We start from the raw sequence: 27408 nt of genomic DNA on the forward strand, positions 1-27408 counted from the left end.
CACACCGGCCTCACACGTGGGAAGACAAACAAACTGACAACTGCAGTTGGCCTCTTTGTGGTGAGATGACAGCATCACCTGTGTGTACTGATCTGCAACCATCCCATCCCATGGGTTAAGGCAATGGCATTCCATCTCTACAGGGTACCACCAAATCCTAGAAGACTGTGAGCAATTTTCATGATTTCTCTACAGTTGTTCCTTGTTTGCTTGTGAGTTGTATTGAAATGTGCATCTTCTTGAAAGAGTTTTCTCTCCACCCTGTTAATCTCTTCCTCACGCCATTTGTCATGCAGGACTCGCTTGCTTGCTGAGTTCCTAGTTTACCAGTGACAGAGATTATGGTGGGAAACAGAGGCTCCGGGCCCCTAGCAGAGCCTCTGCTTTCCAAGAGGACAACCCTGAGTAAGCCTGACTCTCAGAGGTGACATCACCGTCATGCTCTCGTTGCTGTACAGCAGGGCCTTGCACGGTCCAGGCCACTGCTCAGCAGCTGAGCTCATCCCCACTCAGAGCTGACATTACCTTTCTCAGCTTGTAATTCTCTCCTAGCAGTAGAATCCCTAAACCCAAACAAAGGTGAGAGAGAAGTGAGGAGTCCAGCTGTTGTTCCTTGTGGTGGGAAGTATTCCGTCTTAATGACAGATCTATGTTTTAGCAGAAGTTGCCAGCAGGAAAATATGTCCCAGTTTGTAGATTTATTTTTCATTATGTATATTAAAACCAAATTATAATAGTCTAGCATAAATTTTGTGTTAATCTCAGAAAGCCATTGAGCTACTTGACAAACACTTAAATAATTTCCCAATTTTCAGAATGCACAGGGTTTTGCTTTTCCTCCTGCTGAGCAGTACAGAATTGCATGGCAAGGCCTCTTCTTTGCACTCTACCTGTTGAAGGTGGTGGTTCACTATTCCCTTTCATTTCCTTGTCCCTCTTAGCTCAGGCATTGCCATGGTGACAGGCATCATTTGGAGATGTCTCTCATAGCAGCCCTATGCATTTAAGGGTGCTTGACCATTCCTCACCGAACAACGCACATTTTACATTATTAACCAACCACCTTTACAGAGAAACTTTTGTCTCTAGTCAGTGCAACGCACTTGATGTTTTTTCTGTATCATTTCTGCAAGTTCACAATGGATTTTTTTCATTTATTGTTCAGAGCTCTCAGCTGAATATGCTAATCTGTGTCAGGATTATAACCCTCAAAGGACTGATTTAAAAAAATCTAATGTTCTTGAGTTTAAGAAAATGAGTATTTGTTATAAGAAAACAAGAGTGCATTTGTTCTAACATTTGTCATTCATGAAGATATAAGGCAGATCTCAGGGTCAACAGCTGAGTTGGGGGTGCAGAAGAGGAACTCGTGTGTACACAATCCCAGGTATAATGTCTTGGTGGCTTTGGGTTTGGTATTCCTAGGGCTTTGGCATTCCTGGGGATGATGATAGGGTGATAACCTGAATGTCCTCCAAATAGTCAATTTGTGGGTATCTTTCCTCAGAGTTCTAAGGTTGCCCCCTTGTGGTAATGCAAGGTATATGTTTGGAAAATGCTGCTTCCAAAATCCAATAAAGGCTAGGGAAGGAATTTAAACCGCGAGGGGTGCACCCACACACTGAGACAATGGGGATGTTCTATCAGGAACTCACCAAGGCCAGCTGGCCTGGGTCTGAAAAAGCATGGGATAAAACCGGACTTGCTGAACATAATGGACAATGAGGACTACTGAGAACTCAAGAACAATGGCAATGGGTTTTTGATCCTACTGCACGTACTGGTTTTGTGGGAGCCTAGGCAGTTTGGATGCTCACCTTACTAGACCTGGATGGAGGTGGGTGGTCCTTGAACTTCCCACAGGGCAGGGAACCCAGATTACTCTTAGGGATGATGAGGGAGGGGGACTTGATGGGGGAGGGAAATGGGAGGTGGTGGCAGGGAGAAGGCAGAAATCTTTAATAAATAAATAAACAATAAAAAGAAAAAAAAATAAATAAAACGTGAGGTCTTTCTCTAGGAGGAAGAAAAGAGTGATCGTGTTTTACCAGCAAAGTATATAGGTTAGGAGGCAGAGGAAACTGTGACAAAAATTGTCACTTTGGTGTACTGTGTTGGACAATCATTTAGCTTCTCCTGCCCTTTTAGTTGTGAGTAAAAACCATGAACAGGGGAACCATCTTTCCGCCCCCACACTTAGCTTCTCTAATCGAAGCCACAGAATACGTAAAGTGTGACAATAGCACTTAATTCATCTTATAAGACCGTTGTGAGGAATAAGAGACTTAGTACACAGACACTGGAACACTCCTAGTAATATTTTAGCACATGAAAAGCAGCCCTCTATAGTGTCATCCTCTCAGCTGCAGCACAAGTCTGTCCATCTAATAAATATTTCTCCAGATTTTTCTGAAATATGATTTAAACCAAAGATCAAGGAACTAAGAGATGCGTCTTAATTCTGCATGATTCTGAAGCATTTAGTCATCTAAGGTGTGACGGCACAGTCGGTTCTGTGTGACATAGACCCTAGGTGGTGACAAGGGCAGAGGCTGATTGACACAAGTAACATTCAGACATTCCACGGTACCCCAATATCACCGCATCAAACTTCTTTGAATTGTGTAATTTCATTCCTATGCCTTGGAAGTCTGCCACTGACATACATTCAGGTGTCTGTTGCAGGCAGCAGGCGTCCTTAGGAATCCAGATCAGAACAACCACCCACTGACCCGGAACAGTGTCAGCTGCAGATGTATTGCAGCAAGATGGGCCTGTATCCAAGGCACGTGGCTTCCTGAATATGCTCAGTCAGCCATTGTTAGACTACAGGAACTCATGGATCAAAAACCATTATACAGAAACCAGAGAAACTAAGTCGTCCAAAATACAAACATAAAATGAGAATTGGGACAAATATCTTCTGGTTGTAATGATTTGCCTAATTTCTTACATTCTGTAAAGTATTAAAGAAAATTCAAACCATCAATTCCTATGTTCTAGGTTTTCCCTGTATCATATGTGGGATCTTTTAAACACTGCCTGGCCCATTAGTTCCAGCCTCTTATTGGCTAGCTCTTACATTTTGATGTAACCCCTTTCTAATATTCTGTGTAGCACCACGAGCTGGCTTACCAGGAAAGATCTTAACCTGCGTCTGTCTGGAGTGAGAGAATCATGGCGACTGCCTGACTCGGCTTCTTTCTCCCAGCATTTTGTTCTGTTTACTCCGCCTACCTAATTTTCTGTCTTATCAAAGGGCTAAGGCAGTTTCTTTATTTAACCAATGAAATTAACACAAAACAGAAGACTCTCCCCCATCATTTCCCTTTTTTTTTGTTTAAACAAAAAGGAAAGGCTTTTAATTTAACATAGTAAAATTACATATAACAAAACAGTTATCAAGTAAGAATTACAGTTACAATATTTACATCTATTTTATCTTTTATTATAACAAAAGAAAACAATTATAATTATCTATCTATTTTTTTAACTCCATCAAAGACTTTAGAAGGATATACTATTACCCAAGCAAACAAGAAATAAGTAACTTTCAAAACTCTAGAAATGACAGAGACATCTCGCTGTCTGGATAGTCACCCAAAGTTTTTTTGTACCGTTGGGGCATCCTTTTTTGGCCTACAGGCCCATAGTTTCCAGCAGACTTTTCCATGAAGCAGGTAAATTTAAAGGCAGTTTAGTCAATTTCTGCTGTGTCCTGCAGAATGTCTTGCAGACTCTTTCATGAATCAGGAACCCCGAAAGACCATCTCACCTTTAGGCAAGTTCAGCAGTCCTCTCTCTGTGGATTTTCTGTGTCCAGTTTATGCAACAGTCCAGGCAAGAGCAGTTTTCTTGCCCAAATGGCTATCAACTCCATAAGGATCTTCTTCGATGCCCATCTTTTTCTTGAAGTAGATTGGTGCTGCCAGGAGCAGAAGTGTCTCATTGTTATGAAAAGCCCTAAGTTATTAAAACATTTAAATGCCATGTTCTGTAGTCTTTGAAAGATATGAAGAATGTCTGTCTAATTGAAATATATCTCTATATATCTAGAAAATCTAATTAATATGACTACAAAATTGACTATTATCAATGATTATCCATTAACAACCTATATTTTCTAATTATACATTACATTTAAAAAATAAACTATACAATCACAATACCTTAATCAAGATCAGAAATACATATACATATAACAAAATTGACCTTAAAATCCACACCAATGCAAATTATTCATATCTCTATCATGGGATAAATACAGACTGCATTTCCTTTGATCTAAAATTACTACTTTTCCCCATTTGAATATGCTTTAAAATTATACATGACATTTTAATGTGATAATGTTCATTTTTCTTTCTGAGTAAAGCCTATTAATAAATCAATGCTGCATTTATAATCATTGATGGCATTTCAGATTTAAAATTAGAAGAAGAGAAACTGACGCTGAGTATAACACAGTATCAGGGATCCAGTGAAAGTGTTCCTGGGTATTTTCAGGTTATAACACAGCAAGAGATATCTTCAAGTTGTAGAACTCTTGGGATTTTAAAACATACACATAGATTTGCTCACAAATACTCACACACATGCCCCCCCACACACACACACACGAAGAAGTAGATACTACACATCACATTTCTCAAACCACTTCTCTTGCTACTGATATCATCCCAAAATTCTCGTGCGGAATATGCATGTCTTTGACCATGGTGTAGACCTTGGAAAGAAGAGAAACTAGACTAAGAGAAGCCCCTTCTTTTAATTTGCAACACTTCAGGACAAAATCTGGCTAGGTGAGTCCTCTAATGCATATGAACAACATGGTCCAAGGTTTGGACATTTGTTTCTGTTTAATTTTTCCCTATAATCTTTGACCAACGCTTGAGTTCCAGTGAGAAGAGTCAGACTTCTGAGAACTCTCAAGAATGTACTACCGACTCTGATTCTTCCGTGAACCTTTCCTAACTTCCCGAGCTAAGAAGTAATGACAATGCAGTCATTATCATCGGAAGCAGGAGACAGAATGTTAGAAGTATAAGTGAACGTTTGCTCAGTCACAGAAACCTGTGTGGGGCATATTCTACGTGCCCCTTTGTGCCAGGAGGAAAAAGAGGAGACTGTCTCAAAATTTCCTGTCAGAATAACAACATTCATAGCTTCAACTACTTGCACATTCTGATCACCTCCAAGGCTCAACCACTCAATTTCACCAAGGTGAACAGCAAGTTTACAGGTGTGGTTTATACCACACATGGGAATCTCTCTCTCTCTCTCTCTCTGTCTCTCTCTGTTTCTGTCTCTCTCTCTCTCCTCTCTCTCTCTCATACGCACACACACACACACACACACACACACACACTCTTCTCACATGAGTGAAAAAGAATGCTGGCTTTCCTGATGACTGATGCTTTCCAGAGAGAAATGACGAGATCCCAGACACAAATCTCATGTTTATGTGGCTGATGCCCTACTGCTGTTGCCTTGAAACTCTTAAGCTGTTCCTCTGAATTTGCAGCTTTCTACTTGATGGTAGGTCAGTGTGCATGTGGTAAAGGGATATTGCATGCCCTGTCCCCACTTCCTGTCATTGGAATCTCCATGCATCATCTATGATGCTGTGAGCAACAAATTATGCCAGTCGATGAGGCCAGTGACCCTAAAGGTCAAGTTGTTTGTTACATGTTCTCACTGTAAACTATTCTTACTCAGAAAGCAGGAACCAACCAACTCCGTGGGATCTATTGTTCTTCACTTGGTACTACTGTAATAGCCAACTGTTGATGTAGAAATATTTATAGCGAAGAAAGAAGGAAAGGATAGTCAATCAGGGCTCATTTCTCCTCCAGAAATCAAAAAATAAAAGAAATCATTAACTTAAAATGGTACAGTTCTACTGTTACATAAAAAAATCACATATGGATAAATATCTACATGTACATGTATATACATATAAAAGGTTTATAGAAACTGTATATATATGCAATTTATATAAGCTCCTAATACATGTTGTATAATTTCAGTGATTTTGCATACATCTTGAATTTTCTAATTTAAATGTAACATCTAAATTTTTAATTATCAAAATATGAAAGATTTAATTTAAAGCACTTAAAACTAACACTACGCATTGCAAAGGTTGGTGGCAAATAAAATTAGTATCTTTACTTACTTCAAATATTTATATGTAGCAATTAAATGCTAAAAGGAGAGAGAAGGAAAGTTGGTGCTCCCTTGCTTGCTTGTTTTTGTTTTATCTTTGTTAAGGCAATAGGGTCTCACTCTGTAGTCCAGGATGGTCCTCTACCCTGCAAGATTCCTGCCTCCAACTCTCTAGTGATACAGTAGCAGACACATGCCCCTCTGCCTAATTTAGTACAGCTGACACGCCTTTTTCCCTCCTGATGAACTCAACACTAGGCATTGTCATTTTTTACTGTGCCTTGTAATTATTTTTAATAATGTTTAATTTACTGTTTTTAAATGTCATATATTAATTCAATGTACCTTGATCATATTCACCTCCACCTTACCTCCAACTTTCTCTAAGACCCCTCATTGCTTTTCTCTCTCCCTCTCTCCTCTCTCCCCTCTCTCTCTCTCTCTCTCTCTCTCTCTCTCTCTCTCTCTCCTCCCTCCTCTCTCTTGGTTCACTCAGCATAGAATTCATGATCAATACATAAGAAAGAATATAGGAAGTCAGAAATGCCAGGAGAGAAGCAGAAAATATCTGGAAATTCTAATGACTTACTTGCTGGCTCAGATGTCTCTGACTTCTCTGCCTCCCACACACTCACCTATAGTCCTCCTGATGTTACCACTGATACTCACTAGGCTCATAGGTTTTATGCTTTACTTGAGAGGTCTTCACGGTTATCATTACTTATTCAGTCCCAGGATAGCTTGAAGAAGAGATAGCCTATTCACTCTTTTGAACGCGTTGCTGATAACTTGCATTTGAAGTTTGGGTTGGAGATCTGTTAGAAGCGGACTGAGTAGTGAGTGACAGCTATGTTCTGTGCATCTTAGCTCCTTTCACATCAGAGAGGTCAATGAAATCACTGAAAATACTCAGTGCCCATTTGCTGCATCCAGACATGAAGCATCATCACAGACAACTGTCATAAATGGGTGCCTTTTCCATCTGTGGAGCTGTCATGAGTTTGGGCATCATCCATGATTGATCTTCTTAGGCAAGCTAACTATCCTCTGAGTACACTTCTTCCTCAATGGGGAGTAGAAAGTCTCACAGGATAAAGTCCTCCACTGAAAAGCAAAACACATTGTATTTACCATCTCAACAATTTTTACAATAAGGACATGAACCAGGACCCCTTCTTTCCTGCATCCATCCAGTATTCTGCGTAATATGATATTCTGTGAAAACATGAGCTCTATCCAGATTCTTTCTGCAAATTCTGATGATGCCAGAAGTCGCACTAATCAGCAGAAGCAAGAGTAGTGGTCCCAATAAAGCCAGCTAGCCTGACCTGAGGCCACCAGGGGACTAAGTGCAAGAGCCCACGCAATGGTGTCAATTGGGATGAAGGTTATAACAGAACAAAGTACTAAGCTCTGACTGGTTCTCTGTCCCTCCCAGACTCTGAGAGCTGACTGATAACCTTTGAGTAAATGTTGTGCTTACATTAGCTGGGGCTCTCTCTGATGCTTTAGCTCATAACCTAATTGAAGCCTCAGTTAATGTGTGTATTCTGATCCCATCCCAGGATGTCTTGACAAATGGTGTGGAAACAAATAATAACTCATTTCTGAGATTGTTTCTCTACTCTTCTTAGAAAGACCAGCCAAATCTTATTGATGACAGTGTGCTGGAGGAAGAATGATGGATGATTATTTCATATTGTGATAGAGAAATGACTACAGCATCTGGATCTGCCAGATCAGCTACAAAGGGATAAGCTGGCTTAAGGGGACGAATGTCCTTTGCTTTGTATCTGTGTGGATTATAGAACAAATATTCATGTGCTAAAAGCATCGTGACTCCCAAAAGACATTTAAAAGAGCCAATTTAAGTTCATTGGAACTCTCCGGAAAGGCCATTCGATTTGATTTGGTTTGATGAAGTACAGTGTGATAGCCAGCTGGGGCTGCTGTAAGAAAATACCTTATACTAAGTGATTTGTAAAGAAGAGAAATCCATTGCTCATCATTCTGGAGACTGGGATTTGTCTGCCCTTGGGTGTGGCATCATCAAGTTGTGATATTGCAGTAGAATAGAAAAGGGCTCCCTCAAGTTTTCCTGTTAGGATAACATAATTCACCTTCACCTACCCGCATGTCCTAATGACCTCTCAATACCACACAAATGAAAATTAGGTTCCACATGCATTGCTGAGGGACACAGATGTGCAGACCACACTGCACAGCACATTGTGTCCTATACATACTCTTGTCATGCCAGTTACTGGGAAAGAATGACCGTTTGACTGATGTGATTCAAGAACAATCATGAGGTATTATGTTTGCAGGTATCAGAGACCAGTGAGCCTTTTTCCCAACAGGAATGTGTGCATGGAATATAAGACACAGATCAAGGGACACTAGAATTTAACAAGGTCTCCACACAGTTCTCATAAAGTCTGTTTTGATGGAGGAATTACAACAAAAGCATCAGCCCCGAGTTCCTGGGATTTTGCAAGGAATCTGTGTACCTTTCTCACTTGACCTTCACTGTGGCACTGGCTCCTCTTCCAGAACATTCTGTGGGATCTGGAGAGATACCTATTGTTAGGCTTTATATATAGCCCTTGGGCTTTATAAGATGCTACTTTCTTTTTGCTTAAAGATTAGAGATTTATGTGAGTTAGAATGATGCTCTGACCTTCACCACCCAGCACTCTCTTCCCTTCTGCACTGAAAATCTCCACTTCCTCTGATTCAGCTCTTTATTGCCAGCACTTCACCAGCCAAGGTCTTATCTCTCTCTAAGGAACAAAGATGTGGTGGGCTCTACAATTATCAGCAAGGGGGATTTGGCTTAATGGAAAGATATTTTCAACTAAAATGGGTCTCAAAAGTAGAAGGAGATACCCTATATCATTGAATAGAAAAATTTAAAACTCTTACCATCACTTGAGAATGTAAGGTATTAGTGTATAATACATTACATCTTCCTGCACATCAGCCAGATCTAGAAATAAAAGAGTTTGCAGTTTCTCTCCTTAGGGTCTCAGTATCTCAGACACGTCTCCAGGCATCACAGTTTCGGAGGACAGCATTCCACACTAGGAGGTGGATTTCTTTTCATATGCCTTTCCGTTTTTTACTAGGACTTGCAATCTTTTTCAAAATCTAAGAACACCACCTTCAATACATATCCTTCTTCCAGACAAGTCCTGGAACTGACTCTTTCATACCTGAAAAACAATCTATATTTCATAAACAAGACATAATGTGTCAATTGTCTTTCAGGAAAACAGCCCTGACTTCTGGCAAGACAGAGACAAGTGGTTCTATTTCTTGTGAGAAAGCCAGAGTGGTGAAACCAGGCACGTGGAAACATGACTGAAAGGATGGGAAACAAACAAGACTTACTTTTCGTGACTATGGCATAAATTGTGGAGCTCACTCCAGCACCATGAAAATGCCTCCCTTTGCTGTCTATTCCTCACACTCGGGCGGTAAGGAGAAACGGGGCTGAGGACGGTAGCTGTGAAGATGAGACACTGTGTGAAGAAGGTGAATCACATCCATGGATATTTCTTTTTCTTTTCAGACCTTTAGATGACAGCAGGTAAAGGGTGAGGATCACATCCCGAGACAGATGAGTGGAAGGCAACTGTAAACATTAATATCTGTGAGACACTGCCCTGAAGAGCCTGTGAAAATATGCCCCGTAGTGATAAATGTTAGAGAAGAAAGAGGGATTCAATTGGAAACAGTTCCAGCTGCATCATAAAAAATATGCTGAGGATGGACCTGCTGAAAGAGAAGGCTAGAGAGATATCTGAGACTAGATGATCCTAGCACAGGAATACCTCTGCTCTTAAATAGCATCTGTGACCATCGTGTAAATGGACCACATTTTCTTCATCTATTGTTCAGTTACTCTGCTGTCAAAAAAAAAAAAGAAAAAAGAAAAAAAAAAGAAAAAGAAAAGAAAAGAAAAAGAAAAAGGACATTGTGAAATTTGCAGGCAATTGGACAGTACTAGAAAACGTCATTCAGAGTGCAGTAACTCACTCTTAAAGATAAGCATGGCATGTACTCACTTATAAGTGGATATTAGCTGTAAAGCACAGGAAAATCATGCCGCAATCCACAGACGCAGAGAGGCTAGGTAACTAGGAGGGATCAAGAGGGGATGAATGGATCTCTCTGGGAAGGGGGAATTGAATAGATTTTGTGGGTAAATTGGCAGCAGGTGGGGGTGGGAACAGGTAGGGGGTAGAAAGAAAGAGTACAGGGAGAGACACATGAAATTAAGGGACATATTTTGGGTGAGGCAGAAACCTAGTGCAATGAAAACCTGCAGAAATCAACGAGTGATTCTAATGAAAACTCCTAGTAATGGGGATACAGAGCCTGAACTGGCAAGGCTTCCAGTGGAGGGACTGGGACACCAACCCAGCCATGAATCCTTCCACCTACAATTTGTCCTGCCTGCTAGATGTGCTGGAGCAAAGGTGGCACAGGGCTTGTGGGAATGAGCAACTAATGGCAGGTCCAGCCTGAGACCCACGCTGCAAGAGGGAGCTCATATTTGATTCTATCTGGAGCATCATGAACCAGGGGCTGGATAACCCAGAGAGCTAGGATAGACCCAAACAGTTCCTGGAGGGTTAAAGGGAATCAATGAAAAGATTCTTAATGATGCTCTGATATACTTGTAGATCAGAACCTAGCATAATTATCACCAGAAAACCTGAATCCAGCAACTGATGAGAGCAGATGCAGAGATCTACAGGCAAACATTAGCTGGACCCCCTGGAAATCCTACAGAAGAAGGGAAGGATTGCAAGAGCCAGAGGGGTCAAGGATACCACAAGAAAACTCACAGAATCAACTAACCAGGGCTCATAGAGACTGAATCAACAGTCAGGGAGCCTGTATTGGTCTGACCTTGGTCCTCTGATGTAGGATGTCCTTATGTATGTGTTACTTTACTGGTTGATGAATAAAGCTGTTTTGGCCAATGACTTAGCAGAGTAAAGCAAGGTGGGAAATCAGGACAGAGATAGAGAGAGTAGATGGAATCAGAGATATCACATAGCTGCCAAAGCAGACAGATGCCAGAAAATCTTATTGGTAGGCTACATCCTCGTGGTGATCCACAGATAAATAGAAATTTGGTAATTCAAGATGTAAAAGCTAGCTAGAAATATGCATAAGCTATTGGCCAAACTGTGTTTTAATTAAGAGAATGTCTGTGTTATTATTCAGGTCTGAGTGACCAGGAAATAAACAAGCAGTCTCTGCCTACAGTCCTCTGTATCTATGTTATGACTGTTTAGCTTAGCTTAGTATTCTTGTGGGACTCCTAACAGTGGGAAATTAGGTCTGTCCATGACTGTTTGCCTGCTTTTCAGACCCTTTTCCTCCTACTAGATTGCCTCATCCGGTAACCCTGGGAGGCCTGCCATTTTCTGAAGGGAAACAGAGGAAGAGAGGATCTGGGGTAGAGAGAATGGGGGATGGGTTCTGGGAGATGAAACAATATATGTGAGAAGAATAATTAAAACATGGAGAAACAAAAATTCCATGACCATAGCAAACCTTATAATTCAATACATGTACAAATGAATACAGTTGTTTGGAACCAATCCCTAATTCGTAACAGTAGAAACCTCTTTGTGACCTTTGGTTCTTCTTATTAGCTACCTCAGAAAGCTTCTTGAACATTAATAATCGTTAACCTTACTTATCTATAATAAATGAATTTGAGAAAATATTGATGTGATGTGACTTGCAATGTTAGTGCAACTGATGTTTAAGGAATAGGAAAGAGATAGAACTAATAAAACACAAGGAAGTCATTTATTGATGTTTTGTTCTCCTGACTGGATAAAATAGCTAAAGAAGATAAATATCATTTCTTAATCATCTATCTTCTGTCTATCATCTCTCTAACATGGCATTAAGATATTCAAGAGTTGGTTTTAAGTGTTCTGAACTTGACGAATCCCGGTGTTGTAACACAGGCTGACCTGGGGACCATGTGGAGGTGATGTTACATCTTCACCCTGTACTCAGTTCAGATCAGGGCCTCAGAAACTCATTCTCTCACTGGCTCATTTCTCAAATGCCATGAGGTTCACTTCATTATGGAAGATAATTCACTTTGCTTATAACACACGGACTTAAAGTTTAGTTACATCTGAAGAGGACCTTCAGAGAAAAATCTGGACCAGTGTTTGACAATTACTGGGTGCCTTGGCTTAGCCAAGTGGATACATAAGATCAATCCTCATTTCACAAAAGGAAGTGGTAAATTACACACTGAAAGGAACCAAGTGATCAGCTTTCCATGCTGTCAGGTCTTACCTTCTTCTGTGTAAACCTAGCCATCAATGGTCAAGCCAACTCCTCAGCCTCATTATTAGATCTTAAAACTGGTAAATATCCCAGTCCTTATCATTACATAGGATAATGTACCCATTCCTCAAGCATGTTAATATACACAACACATCAAAGCGTAGTTAGTCACATGGCTCGAACTATCCCAGGCTATGGTGTCAAAAAAGAACAGAATATAGGATTTTATCCAGGTGAGGGGAGAAGCCAGGTGTTTCCATAAAAAATAATTAGTCCTTTTCTGACTAGCTCCAAGGAATCACAACACAATGTTTCCATTAAAGAATTTTTGGTGATCAGTTGATAAAGGTGAAGACCAATCTTTCTACAGTGTCTTTTATCATTGATAATTTCTAGTGCACAAAAAAATATTACCAAAAGCCACACATAACATGAGTTACAGGGAGCTTATCAGAAAAATGGTATATTCATATTAGAAAAGGGGATAACAAAAAATAAGTATTGATTTAAACAAATTCTATCAATAGAAACTGCAACTAATGTATTAACATTCAATTTTTAAAATATCCAAATATCACCTAGCACTGCACAAATATTAGGGCATGAGTATGCACAGCAAATTGAACCAGTCTTGTTGGTTGTTCAAAAAGACATCAGGTGGTTTTCTTTCAGACATGAATTCAGTGGTCTGCTATCACTAGGATTTGTGAGCTTAAGTAAGCATTGCGGAGTTCTGTTTATTATCACTGGTCATTACATAAATTGGTTTTCACAGTTTCCTTAAGGATTAGACATGATTATACATGTAAGAGATTCAGAGCTCAGGTAAACACAGACAATAGTTCCCTGCCTGAGAGGCTGTGAGACTATCGCTATACTTATCATTTTATGTCCTTCACTTGCCCGTATGTTCTAGCTTGCTTCTCCATTGCTATGATGGAACATTGAGCAAAGGCAACACAGGAAGGAAAGTGTGTATTTTATCTTGTAGCTTAGTCTATCGTCTAGGGAAACTAAGAACTCAGGAGAAGTTGAGGCAAACATCATTGGGGAATTCTGTTTACTGGTTTGCTCTGCCCTCTCATACTGAGTCTGGTACCTTATACAACCCAGGAACATCTGTTCAGTAGTGGTACTACACAGAGTGGGTTTGGTACTCTCTCATCTGTCATCAGTCAAGACAATGGCCCACAAACATGTCCACAGGTCAAAATCACATGGTACTGCACAGAGGTAAGGATATGACTGAGCACAGCGAATGAAAGCAGTCTTGTTGGTTTTTCAAACGACCAACAGATGTGCCCAAAGACATCATCACTGCAGACAAGCTCTCTCTCTTTCTGTCCTCTCTGTCTCAGCTTCTCTCAGACAGACAGACACACACACACACACACACACACACACACACCATTCCTAGCATAGTATTGCCGTTCTGTTGTCTTTATTTGGAAAGTCTATGATAATGATTTATTCTTAATTAAAATAGTCTTGTATTACCCAAGAAAGTCAAAGTATGCCTGAAATGTGGAATTACTTTGCATAGGAACAAGTAAGCTGATTGAAAAATACAGAAGAGTCTGTTGGACATGCCAGACTAAAAAGGGATGGGACAAGCAGAGACGGCCAGTGCACCTGACCTGTGCACTGTTCACTTTGTGGATGTTCCCTTTCTCTAGTCATAGGTTTGAAATATTTGTGTCACTATGAGTGATTATTAGAGAACATCGTCTTCTCTGAAGCTGAGCAGCAATAGATCTTCATGTCTTTCTGGAAAGGAGAGCTCAAATTTGGATAAATGTTACTAGAACACTGGAAGAATGAAGAGAAGGTTAGAAACTGAATAGCCAACTCAGAGCTTTGTCAGCTGATACCTTAAACCTTTGTAGATGGATGAGCCCATTAAGCCTTTTTTCTTCCAGAACTACAGGAAGTGAAACTCAGGAACATTAACTGTTTGTGTAAGATTAAACTGATTTCAGAGATAAGACTCAAAAGCTGTTTCTCTCATTTCTAAGTCTAGGGATTATTTCATTAATTGTTCATAATAAAATCATAGTTTTGAAAAACAAAAAAATATATTTGTTTGAGGTCAAACTTGTTACAAGAATGAAAATGAAGCATACTTTTATGTAAGTAATATGTTCTGACTGTTATTTTTAAATTTCTACACCTGACAAGCCACCGACTTTGAGAAATCATCTTTATTTAATCACATGAGAGAAATGCTGGCCATCCTGACAAGGAAGTCAGGACTGTGAGGGGTTGGTCCTCCTCCTGAGACAGTTTGCCTGATCTAATGGGAGCTCACCAAGGCCAGCTGGACTGGGACTGAACGAGCATGTGATCAAACCAGACTCTGAATGTGGCTGAAAATGAGGGCAGACTGAGAAGCCAATGATAATGGCACAGGGATTTGTCTGTACTGCATGTACTGCTTTGTGGGATCCTAGTCTGTTTGGATGCACACCTTCCTAGGCCTGGAGGGAGGGAGGAGGGCCTTGGACTTCCCACAGGGCAGGGTACCCTGCCCTCTCTTAGGACTGGAGGGGGAAGGAGGAGGGGTAGAGAAGTGAGAGGAGGGGAGGAAGGGGAAATTTTGAATGGTATTATTTATAAAGCAATAAAAAAGAAAAGATTAAATGAGATGAACTTTTGGAAGTTTAAAATTAGAAGCATCCCTGTCGAAAGAGTTTTCATCAAGTACCTTTTATTATCATGTGTAATGTTCTATTTGTGATATGCTTGAATATACAGAAAAATAAACTAAACAAAAGCAGAGTACAAATTGTGTGTGTGTGTGTATGTGTGTGTATGCATGCATATGTGTGAATATTGACTAAAGCAACAAATGAAGAATATAAGGTGCTCAAAATTGATATGCAATGGAATAACTAAACACTGGAAACCACTTTTGTGGACCTCTTCCATATTCACTAGAAGCAACTGTGACTGCTCACAAGCGTCTTTTTAGAGACAACCTGGTGGCATTCCCTCATGGAAAGAATGGGGGATGGCTGGGGACATTAAGCCCTCCACTGAGATCTTAGCCTCTCCCCACCATGCTTCCTGCTGATTGTATGTAATACTTTCCCAGCAGCACAAGGTCATAATGTCTTGGGTGCTGTCATCTATAAACACCTTGGAAGATTGACTGGAGAGAGAACACTGTCTATAAGTCTATCAGTAAGTTGACATCCATACTGGGGTGATACTTTGCAGTAGTGCAGCTGTTATAGGTCACACACTTTGGCAAGTTCCCCCTTCACCTACACAATAGAGGGAAGCCCAATAAACTTATTGTTAGATCTTGTTAGACTAGGCTGGAATCATTCTTTGGGTCTCATCATTGGCTCTTTCCGTGGTCAGCAGATGTCTGTTCTCTTGTTCCATGAAACATTTATACAAACACAATTCACAATTCTCTCACTCTCTAAAGTCAGTACTGCTCTTCAGGTGTGCTCCTGATATTATCCACCATTGTCTCTACTTCAAGAAGGAACTGCAGCTTTGAATTAACTGATTAATCTAGAAGAGAGCGCTGTACAGGAGACCGCAGAAGACTGACAGGATGAACATTCATGCACACCTGAAGTGATCAGTTCCAGTTAGAAGACAGATTAAAGGTGGTTCCCAAATATTTTTTTTTTTTGAAGATGGAACATAAATTTAATGCCTTGTATAATATGGCACAATCTTTGGGAGATGATTTTTTTTTTTAAGAAATTATCAAGAAATAAATTTTATTAGCCCTTCAATCTAAGGTGGATTTGTTCTTGCAGTTGATTTTCTTTTTTTTTTTTTTTTATTCTTTTTTACTTAAAATTTCCAACTGCTCCCCGTTTCCCATTTCCCTCCCCCTCCTCCCACATATTGCCCCCTCTCCCCGCTCCCCTCCCCCTATCCCCACCCCCTAGTCCACTCCCCCTCCCTCTCGATACTGAAGAGCAGTCCAAATTCCCTGCTCTACATGAAGACCAAGGTCCTCCCACTTCTATCTAGGTCCAGGAAGGTGAGCATCCAAACAGGCTACGCTCCCACAAAGCCAGTTCATGTATTAGGATCGAAACCTAGTGCCATTGTCCTTGGCTACTCATCAGCCTTCACTGTCCGCCTTGTTCAGAGAGTCCAGTTTCAACCCATGCTTATTCAGTCCCAGTCCAGCTGGCCTTGGAGAGCTCCCAATAGATCAGTTCCACTGTCACAGTGGGTGGGTGCACCCCTCGTGGTCCTGATTTCCTTGCTCACGTTCTCCCTCCTTCTGCTCCTCATTTGGACCTTAAGAGCTCAGACGGTTGATCCAAATTGGGTCTCTGTCTCTCTCTCAATCCATCGCCAGATGAAAGTTCCTGTGCCATTCTCCTTGGCCTCTCATCAGCTCTCATTGTCCACCACATTAAGAGAGTCCGGTTTTATCCCATGTTTTTTTCAGTAGCAGTCCAGCTGGCCTTGGTGAGCTCCCAATAGATCGGCCCCCCTGTCTCAGTGGTTGGGTGCACCCCTCATGGTCCTGACTTCCTTGTTCATGTTCTCTCTCCTTCTGCTCCTCATTATAACCTTGGGAGCTCAGTCCGGTGCTCCAGTGTGGGTCTCTGTCTCTATCTCCATCCATCACTAGATGAAGGTTCTATGGCGATATGCAAGATATTCATCAGTATGATTATAGGATAGGTTCATTTCAGGTTCCCTATCCTCAGGTGCCCCAATGAACTAACTGGGGACATTGCCCTGGGCTTCTGGTAGCCATTCCAGGTTCAAGTCTCTTGCCAACCCTTAGGTGGCTCCCTTAACTAAGGTATGAGTTTCCCTGCTCCCCCATCCAACCTTCCTTTACCCCCAATCACCCCGATTCCCCAAGTTCCCCTCATCCTCTCCTTCACACTTTTCTCTCCCCATCTCCCCTCATCCCCATCCCACCCCACCCCCCAAGATTCCCATTTTTTGCCCATCAATCTTGTCTATTTCCCATAGCTGGGAGGATATCTATATGTTTTTCCTTGGGTTTACCCTCTTGTTTAGCTTCTTTAGGATCACAAATTATAGACTCAGTGGCCCCTATCCATGGCTAGAAACCAATTATGAGTGAGTACATCCCATGATCTTCTTTTTGGGTCTGGGTTACCTCACTCAGGATCGTATTTTCTATTTCCATCCATTTGCATGCAAAATTCGAGAAGTCATTGTTTTTTACCGCAGAGTAGTACTCTAATGTATATATATTCCACACTTTCTTCATCCATTCTTCTATTGAAGGGCATCTAGGTTGCTTCCAGGTTCTGGCTATTACAAATAATGCTGCTATGAACATAGTTGGACAAATGCTTTTGTTGTATGATAGGGCATCTCTTGGGTATATTCCCAAGAGTGCTATTGCTGGGTCCAGGGGTAGGTTGATCCCAATTTTTCTGAGAAACCGCCACACTGATTTCCAAAGTTGTTGCACAAGTTTGCAGTCCCACCAGCAATGGATGAGGGTACCCCTTTCTCCACAACCTCTCCAGCAAAGGCTATCCTTGGTGTTTTTGATTTTAGCCATTCTGACAGGTGTAAAATGATATCTCAAAGTTGTTTTGATTTGCATTTCTCTGATCGCTAAGGAGGTTGAGCATGACCTTAAGTATCTTTTGGCCATTTTAACTTCTTCTGATGAGAATTCTCTGTTCAGTTCAGTGCCCCATTTTTTAATTGGGTTAATTATCCTTTTAAAGTCTAGTTTCTTGAGTTCTTTATATATTTTGGAGATCAGACCTTTGTCTGTAGTGGGGTTGGTGAAGATCTTCTCCCAGTCAGTTGGCTGCCTTTTTGTCTTAATGACAGTGTCCTTTGCTTTACAGAAGCTTCTCAGTTTCAGGAGATCCCATTTATTCAATGTTGCCCTTAATGTCTGTGCTGCTGGGGTTATACATAGGAAGCCATCTCCTGTGCCCATATGTTGTAGGGTACTTCCCATTTTCTCTTCTATCAGGTTCAGTGTGTTCAGATTGATATTGAGGTCTTTGATCCATTTGGACTTGAGTTTTGTGCATGGTGATAGATATGGGTCTATTTTCATTCTTCTACAGGTTGACATCCAATTGTGCCAGCACCATTTGTTGAAGATGCTTTCTTTCTTCCATTGTATACTTTTAGCTCCTTTATCGAAAATTAGTTGTTCATAGGTTTGTGGGTTAAAATCCGGGTCTTCTATACGATTCCATTGGTCGACTGCTCTGTTTTTATGCCAGTACCACGCTGTTTTCATTACTGTAGCTCTGTAATAGAGTTTGAAGTCAGGGATGGTAATGCCTCCAGAAGTTCCTTTATTATATAAGATTGTTTTGGCTATCCTGGGTTTTTTGTTTCTCCATATAAAGTTGATTATTGTCCTTTCAAGATCTGTGAAGAATTTTGATGGGATTTTAATGGGGATTGCATTGAATCTATAGATTGCCCTTGGTAGAATTGCCATTTTTACTATGTTGATCCTCCCAATCCAGGAGCAAGGGAGATCCTTCCATTTTCTGGTATCCTCTTCAATTTCTTTCTTCAATGCCTTAAAGTTCTTGTCAAATAGATCTTTCACTTCCTTGGTTAGAGTTACCCCAAGATAGTTTATGCTTTTTGTGGCTATCGTGAAAGGTGATGATTCTCTTATTTCCCTCTCTGCTTCCATATCCTTTGTGTATAAGAGGGCGACTGATTTTTTGGAGTTGATCTTGTATCCTGCCACATTACTAAAGGCGTTTATCAGCTGTAGGAGTTCTTTGGTGGAGTTTTTGGGGTCGCTCATGTACACTATCATATCATCTGCAAATAATGCAAGTTTAACTTCTTCCTTTCCAATTAGAATCCCCTTTATCCCCTTATGTTGTCTTATTGCTATTGCTAAAACTTCGAGAACTATATTGAAGAGGTATGGAGAGAGTGGACAGCCTTGGCGTGTTCCTGATTTTAGTGGGATGGCTTTAAGTTTCTCTCCATTTAATTTGATATTAGCTGTCGGCTTGCTGTATATAGCTTTAATTAAATTTAGGTATGACCCTTGTATCCCTAATCTCTCCAAGACTTTTATCATAAAGGGATGTTGAATTTTGTCAAATGCTTTTTCAGCATCTAATGAAACGAGATTTTTGATAACAGCTTCTAATTCTTCACGACTAACAGGTCTATTTAGGTTGTTCACCTGGTCCTGGTTTAACTTTGGTATATGGTATTTATCTAAAAAAGTGTCCATTTCTTTTACATTTTCCAGTTTTGTGGCATACAGGCTTTTGTAGTAAGATCTAATGATTCTCTGAATTTCCTCTGTGTCTGTGGTTATGTCTCCCTTTTCATTTCTGATCTTATTAATTTGCAAATTCTCTCTCTGCCGTTTGATTAGTTTGGATAGGGGTTTATCAATCTTGTTGATTTTCTCCAGGAACCAGCTTTTTGATTTATTGATTCTTTCAATTGTTTTCTGTGTCTCTATTTTGTTGATTTCAGCCCTCAGTTTGATTATTTCCAGTCTTCTACCCCTTCTAGGTGAGTCTGCTTCTTTTTTTTCTAGAGCTTTCAGGTGGGCTGTTAAGTCTCCAATGTGTGCTTTCTCTGTTTTCTTTAAGTGGGCAGTTAGTGCTATGAACTTTCCTCTCAGGACTGCTTTCATAGTGTCCCATAGGTTTGAGTATGTTTTTTCTTTATTTTCATTGTCTTCAAGGAAGACTTTAATTTCTTTCTTTATTTCTTCCTTAATCCAGGTATGGTTCAGTAGTTGACTATTCAGTTTCCATGAGTTTGTAGGCTTTCTGGGGGTAGCATTGTTGCTGAATTCTAGCTTTAATCCATGGTGATCTGATAAGATACAGGTGGTTATGAATATTTTTTTGTAACTGTGAATGTTTGCTTTGTTACCGAGTATGTGGTCGATTTTTGAGAAGGTTCCATGAGCTGCAGAGAAGAAGGTATATTCTTTCCTATTTGGGTGGAATATTCTATAGATGTCTGTTAAGTCCATTTGATTCATTACCTCCATTAATTCTCTTATTTCTCTGTTAGGTTTCTGTCTGATTGAACTGTCCATTGGTGAGAGAGGAGTATTAAAGTCTCCTACTATTAATGTGTGCGGTTTGATGGCTGCCTTGAGTTTTAACAATGTTTCTTTTACGTACGTGGGTGCTTTTATATTAGGGGCATAGATATTCAGGATTGTGATTTCATCCTGATGAATTGTTCCTGTTATGAGTACAAAATGTCCCTCTCCATCTCTTCTGATTGATTTAAGTTTGAAGTCAACTTTGTTAGAAATTAGTATGGCCACACCTGCTTGTTTCCTAGGTCCATTTACTTGATAAGCCTTATCCCAGCCCTTTACTCTGAGTAGGTGCCTGTCTTTGTGGTTGAGGTGTGTTTCTTGTAAACAGCAGAATGTTGGATCCTGTTTTCGTATCCAATCTCTTAGTCTGTGCCTTTTTATAGGTGAGTTGAGTCCATTGACATTAAGTGATATTAATGACCAGTGGTTGTTAACTCCGGTCATTTTTTTTTTAGTAGTAGATTTTGTGTGTTTCCCTTCTTTGAGATGTGCTGGTAAAGGGTTTCTAGATGTCTGAGTTACTGTGGTCATTGTTGGACTCCTTGATTAGTGATTTTCCTTCTATTACTTTCTGTAAGGCTGGATTTGTGGCTACGTATTGTTTAAATTTGTTTTTATCCTGGAAAATTTTGTTTTCTCCATTTATAGTGAACGAAAGCTTGGCTGGGTATAGTAGTCTGGGCTTGCATCCATGGTCTCTTAGTTTCTGCAGTACATCTATCCAGGACCTTCTGGCTTTCATGGTTTCCATAGAGAAGTCAGGTGTAAGTCTGATAGGTTTACCTTTATAAGTAACTTGGCCTTTTTCCTTTGCTGCTCTTAGTATTCTTTCTTTATTCTGTATGCTTTGTGTTTTGATTATTATATGGCGAGAGGATGTTTTTTTTTGATCCAGCCTATTCGGTGTTCTGTATGCTTCTTGAACCTTCATAGGTATATCTTTCTTTAGGTTGGGAAAGTTTTCTTCTATAATTTTATTAAATATATTTTCTGGACCGTTGAGTTGCGCTTCTTCTCCTTCTTCTATTCCTATTATTCTTAGGTTTGGTCTTTTTATTGTGTCCCATATTTCCTGAATGTTTTGTGATGAGAATTTGTTGGCCTTGCTGTTTTCTTTGATCAGCGTGTTTATTTTCTCTATGGTATCTTCAGAATCTGAGATTCTTTCTTCTATCTCTTGTATTCTGTTGGTTATGCTTGCTTCTGTAGTCTCTATTCGTTTACCTAGATTTTCCCTGTCCAGCTGGCCTTCTGTTTGTGTTTTCTTCTTTGCCTCCATTTCAGTTTTTAAGTCTTGAACTGTTTCCATTATCTGTTTGATTATTTTTCCTTGGTTTCCTAGGGTATCATTCACTGATTTACTCAATTCTTCAAACTTTCTGTTATACTTCTCATCCATTTCTATAAGGGCATTTTTTACATGCTGTTTAAGGGCGTCAATCACTTTCATAAAGTCAATTTTATCTACTTCTTCATGATTAAGGTGTTCATGTCCTCCTGTTGTGAGGTCGCTGGGTTCTGGTGGTTTGATATAGTTTTTCAGATTGTTGGGTGAATTCTTGCATTGGCGCCTGCCCATCTCTTTCTCCGAATGCTCCCCTATGGATCTTCTTTTACCGGATCAGGTCTCCTTGCCTACTGATGTATTTTCCCAGTGATGGCACCCTGCAGTGATAGCTCTCCTGGTGCTCCAGTGATGTCTCTCCTGTTACCAATATCAGATCTCCGTGCCCAAAGACGGCAATCCTGGTACCCCGATTAGCTCTACCACTGATGGCTCTCCTGGTGCCAAGATCAGATCTCCCTGCAGGTTGGGTAGTTCGTAAACAAAGGCCTTACCTTGTTTGGTGCAGGCAGGCCAGTGAACCAAAGGAAGTCTCGCCTGCCTACTTGCCCTGAGGATTTGCCCCCAGCGCCAGACAGACTGAGCTGGATGGTGTTATGTGCCCAAAGAGGAAAGGGGGCAGAAGGAAGAAGGGTTCTGGATGCAAGCTTGGTGGGACAAGAAGAGAGAGGCAGTATGGAGGGTGTAGAGCCCCTGCAGGGAGGCAAGGGAGTATAGGGTGGGGGATGAGGAACTTCAGAGTTCCCTGTCCAGGGCTGCTTCCGCCGCAGCCAGTCAGGTCACAAACTCACCCCGCTGCTGTCTCTCCTGGTGCCTAGATCAGATCTCCATGCAGGTTGGGTAGTTTGTAAACAAAGGCCTTACCTTGCTTGATGCAGGCAGGCTGAAGAGACAAAGGAAGTCTCCGTCTGCCTACTTGCCCTGAGGATTTGCCCCCAGCGCCAGACAGACTGAGCTGGATGGTGTTATGAGCCCAAAGAGGAAAGGGGGCGGAAGGAAGAAGGGTTCTGGATGCAAGCTGGGTGGGACAAGAAGAGATAGGCAGTATGCAGGGTGTAGAGCCCCTGCAGGGAACCCTGGGTGTATAGGGTGGGGGATGAGGAACTTCAGAGTTCCCTGTCCAGGGCTGCTTCCGCCGCCGCCAGTCAGGTCACAAACTCACCCCGCTGCTGTCTCTCCTGGTGCCTAGATCAGATCTCTGCGCAGGTTGGGTAGTTTGTAAACAAAGGCCTTACCTTGCTTGATGCAGGCAGGCTGGAGAGACAAAGGAAGTCTCGTCTGCCTACTTGCCCTGAGGATTTGCCCCCAGCGCCAGACAGACTGAGCTGGATGGTGTTATGTGCCCAAAGAGGAAAGGGGGTGGAAGGAAGAAGGGTTCTGGATGCAAGCTGGGTGGGACAAGAAGAGAGAGGCAGTATGCAGGGTATAGAGCCCCTGCAGGGACCAAATATTTAAGTGTTATATTTAGTTTCAGATCATGTGACTCAGTACTTTCATTTCTTTTGAATTTTAGAATAATTTTAAAACAAGTACACTATATATTCATAAAAAGTTAAGGTAAGAATGGAGGCAATATAAAAGTTAATCAATCCAAGAAAGCTATTTTTTATTTACTGAAAAACAATGGACATTTGAAACACAAATATGGATTAAGATGCATTTAAAATAGCCCCCCCCTCTGCTGTTTACATGATACCCCACTAACTAAATTCCATTTACACTAACACTTTACTCCAGAATGTCACACTCCATATTCTCATTGACTTCGGGAGCCACATACTGTAATAAAAGTTGTGAATAAGCAATTAAGGAAGAAGGCTATTGATTGGCTCTGTCAGAAATCGAACAGATATTAGTTTACTGAGGTTTCTCTGGGATTTGAAGTTTTCAACCTTGGTTTTTCTAAGATTGAGTAAAGATATTCTAGAATTTGATTGTCAGTTTTGAAACACAGGCATATTGAAAACATTAGGCAATTGTTAAGTTTGCATCCATTTAATACATCCCCTTGGAAACAACTATGTGCTTCGTAAACAAGGGTGCATTGTGATGAGTGTGGAGGGCACCTCCTACAGTGGAAACTCGCTGGAAGGTAAATCCTAGACACTCTTAACATGAGTAACCCAGTTTAGACTCCAAAACTGAACCTCGAGGATTTATTTAAGAAGGAAATTTAACTGACCCTCCTTTCTTACTTTATATAATGATATTAAACCTTCCTTATATAATATATATAATCATAGTCTCATTGTTTATCATTACATGCTGCGTACAAGGCAAACACATTGAGATCAGTCCCACCCTGCCCTGTTTGCCCTTGCAGTTCCATTTAAAGTAACTATAATGTCCCTAGCTTTTTCCATATTACCAAATAATGCATTTCTCTCAAACCTGTGCTATTCTTATTACCCCTAGATTTTGTGTTCAACCCAAAAGATGGGGCAAAGATAAGAAACAGACTGAACTGCAGTGTAAGGGGAATTACACTGCCTTATCCTTCTAATAGGTCAGTAAATGATTGGGGCACAAAAAATTCCAGGTGACTGAGAACAGCAATTCTGACATGAAGCCAGTCTAACAGAGCCAGGCCAGTGCCAGGCTTACATATAAAGCCTGCTGCAAGTCAGTTCAGTTCAGGATGTTCTATAAGACAGTGTGTGTGCTTGAGGTTCTGCAGGCTGGAAGAATGTCTAAAGATTACAGTTCTGAGAAGGGTCCCTAATAGATCCATGCTCAAAATTATTTCTCTAAGTAATAAATGACACATTTTAAGATGTAAAATTTGGCTAACTACTAATAGAACTACTATCACCAAACACTTTTATACTGCTCAGTACTCAGAATCAGCAAAATAAGATGGTTCTAATATTCATAGAGCATTACAACTCTACCACACCATTGCTAATTTTTACCCCATAGCTCTAATCCACAAGCAGTCAGCACTATTGCAAAGTTATAGAGAAATAAATACAACTGGTCTGTTTACTTCCTGGAACTGACTTCATTCATATCACCCATCTTTTATGTCAGAGTCACATGCCCTGTGTCAAATCCATGGGTTTCTTGTCATTTACATCCATTCAGCTTCCCATGCTTCCTTGCTTTCCCAACTTCTATACACACTCTCCTTTGTCCCTCCTCATCTTACCTTTTATATCTGTAACGCTGTCATTTTCTGAAAGTCTTACTTTGAATTGCTCATAGTGGATTTTTTACTCTAGAATGTAAGTTCCTCGAAGACAGAGGGGATGTTTGTCCTATGTGCACAGCACAGCCAAAGAATAAAGCTCTATGATCAACAGTAGGTCCCAGTGAACAAACAAATTAATGGTTTCTTTGTTAATCTATTGACAGATGAGAATTCAGAGACTGCAGACTTCATCAGACCGTATTTCAAACATAGCTTCCTACATCACAATCATCGACCCTCCTCATGACAGCACCAAATTCTCCAGCTACTGACAATTTTTGTGTGATCAGACCAAGCACAGCACTCCAGGTGAGAGGAGCCTGGCTCGCATCAGGACATGCCTGGTCTATTTAGCTGCACCAGTCTATCCCACAAGCTTGTCAACACTAGTCTCACCTCTGGCATCCCGACATGCAACATTCCTGAGCACATATTTGGGACTGAGTCTATGGTCCTGTCTCCGTTGCATTTTCCCCTGTGTGTCACAGTTCTACGTCTGAAGTAGCCACTAATAACTGCTGGTGAACACACAGAAGTCATGTTTATTCTCTTTGTTAAAAGTAGCATTTCATTCTGGTTTAGCTAGTAATGTAAGAAATAGAAACTTCCCATTTGTCTGCATGAATGACAACAAACTTGTGACATATTTTTCCTTTTAAACAGGAAGATTGAAGGTCACCTGTCCATTTTAAAAGTCAGGCTGAGGGATCATAAGCTCCATTTTCTGTCCACATCTCTGGTTCTACATCACAGATAGCAACCATGAGCCCTTCTTCCTGCTCCTGACTTCCCCAGTTTAGCAAAACCCCTGTTAAACTTTTTGTTAGTTTTGTTTTTCTCTTTTGGACAGATGACCCTTGTTTTGACGCAGACTACTGAGAGCAAAATAGAGCCAATATTGTTTCTCCATGGCTAAATTGTCCACACCGGAGAACTTGTATCGAATACTTTAACCAGATCACACTTTGTCTCATGTCTGCAATTCTTCCAACGCCCAAATTCAGCGAAAGCTTGCAATATGTCTATGGAGACCAAAAACATACTGATAAATTGAGTTATACACACACGTGCAACAGTGAGAAGAAAATTTGTCCACTATAAATGACATTTTCATAATGTCTATCAATCAACTCCTTGAAACTGTAAAAGCAGCTTAGTGATTGTTAATGTTTGCTATCTCCCTGCCTGTGCACAGCCTTCGGTAACAATCAAAGTCAAATTTAAGAATGCACTCACAACCACTGTGTATGCTCTTTGATGAAGGAGTAGATCTCCTCCATTGGTTTTGGCGAGTTTGAAGAAAGTTGCAGTCTATACTGTGTGTACCAGAGGTTATCAATCTAAAGAGAAGGAAATTCAGAAATTTTTAGATATTTATCTTTTCAGTTGGCTGTTCTAATCTTAGTTCTTACCCTTTCTTAATAATAACATGTTTTCCTTAAAAATATAGCATTTCAAAAAAAAATGAAAACGAATTTGAGTGTGCAGTCAACATTGCATGTGAATGGCTCTCATCAAGGTGGAGACCAAACTGAAGTTACAGCTCCAGACAATGTCTGCAGATCTTAGAAGAAACCATTCAGTCAGTAGACATCATGTATGGCAGGCAGCAGACTTCATGCTCACAGTTATACCCCACTCTACTTTTGGGGAAAAAATCAAGAATTTAGGAGTATAGTAGTAGAGAGTTAAATAATGATACTAGAAAGAGTATTTCACCTTATTTGTGCACTGAAATCTCCAACCCAAATCCTCTCCCCAGTTCCACAAATGACAAGTCAGTACATACACAGATGACCAGTTTAAGCACAAAGGAGAAGAACACAGAAGTCAGCTCTGAAATCTGCTTTTCTCATAACTCAAGTGTTGATACAGATTTAAAGGATTGATATTTATCTAAACTAAATTTAAATGGAGAAGATCATTAAGAAATAAGCAGTACAGGTGAAAGGCTTTTAATTTAAGCAGCAATCTGAGTATAATTCTAAAAATTCCTTTCATTTTTCTGGACTTCATTTCTATATAACTGGGAAACACTCGATGCCCATTATTTCAGAGAAACTCACATGTAGCTGCTAGTCTTTCCAGCATTTATTGGCTTTCTAAACTATCACATGTCTGTATATATGGTAATGAAACAATATCAGAAAAAAAATATCTGACAATTTGAGCATTTTCTCTGTGAAAGGGTCTATCTAGTGTCTAGACTAGTTATATTTATGGGCCTGTTTAAACAATATGTAAATCTCTGCTATAAGATCGCCTTATTTAGTTTGTGCTTTATACAAGCCCTAGTGTTCTATATAATTAGGGGAAATTACT

Source organism: Chionomys nivalis, chromosome 6 (genome assembly GCF_950005125.1).
Source record: "Chionomys nivalis chromosome 6, mChiNiv1.1, whole genome shotgun sequence".
Classification (NCBI taxonomy): domain Eukaryota; kingdom Metazoa; phylum Chordata; class Mammalia; order Rodentia; family Cricetidae; genus Chionomys; species Chionomys nivalis.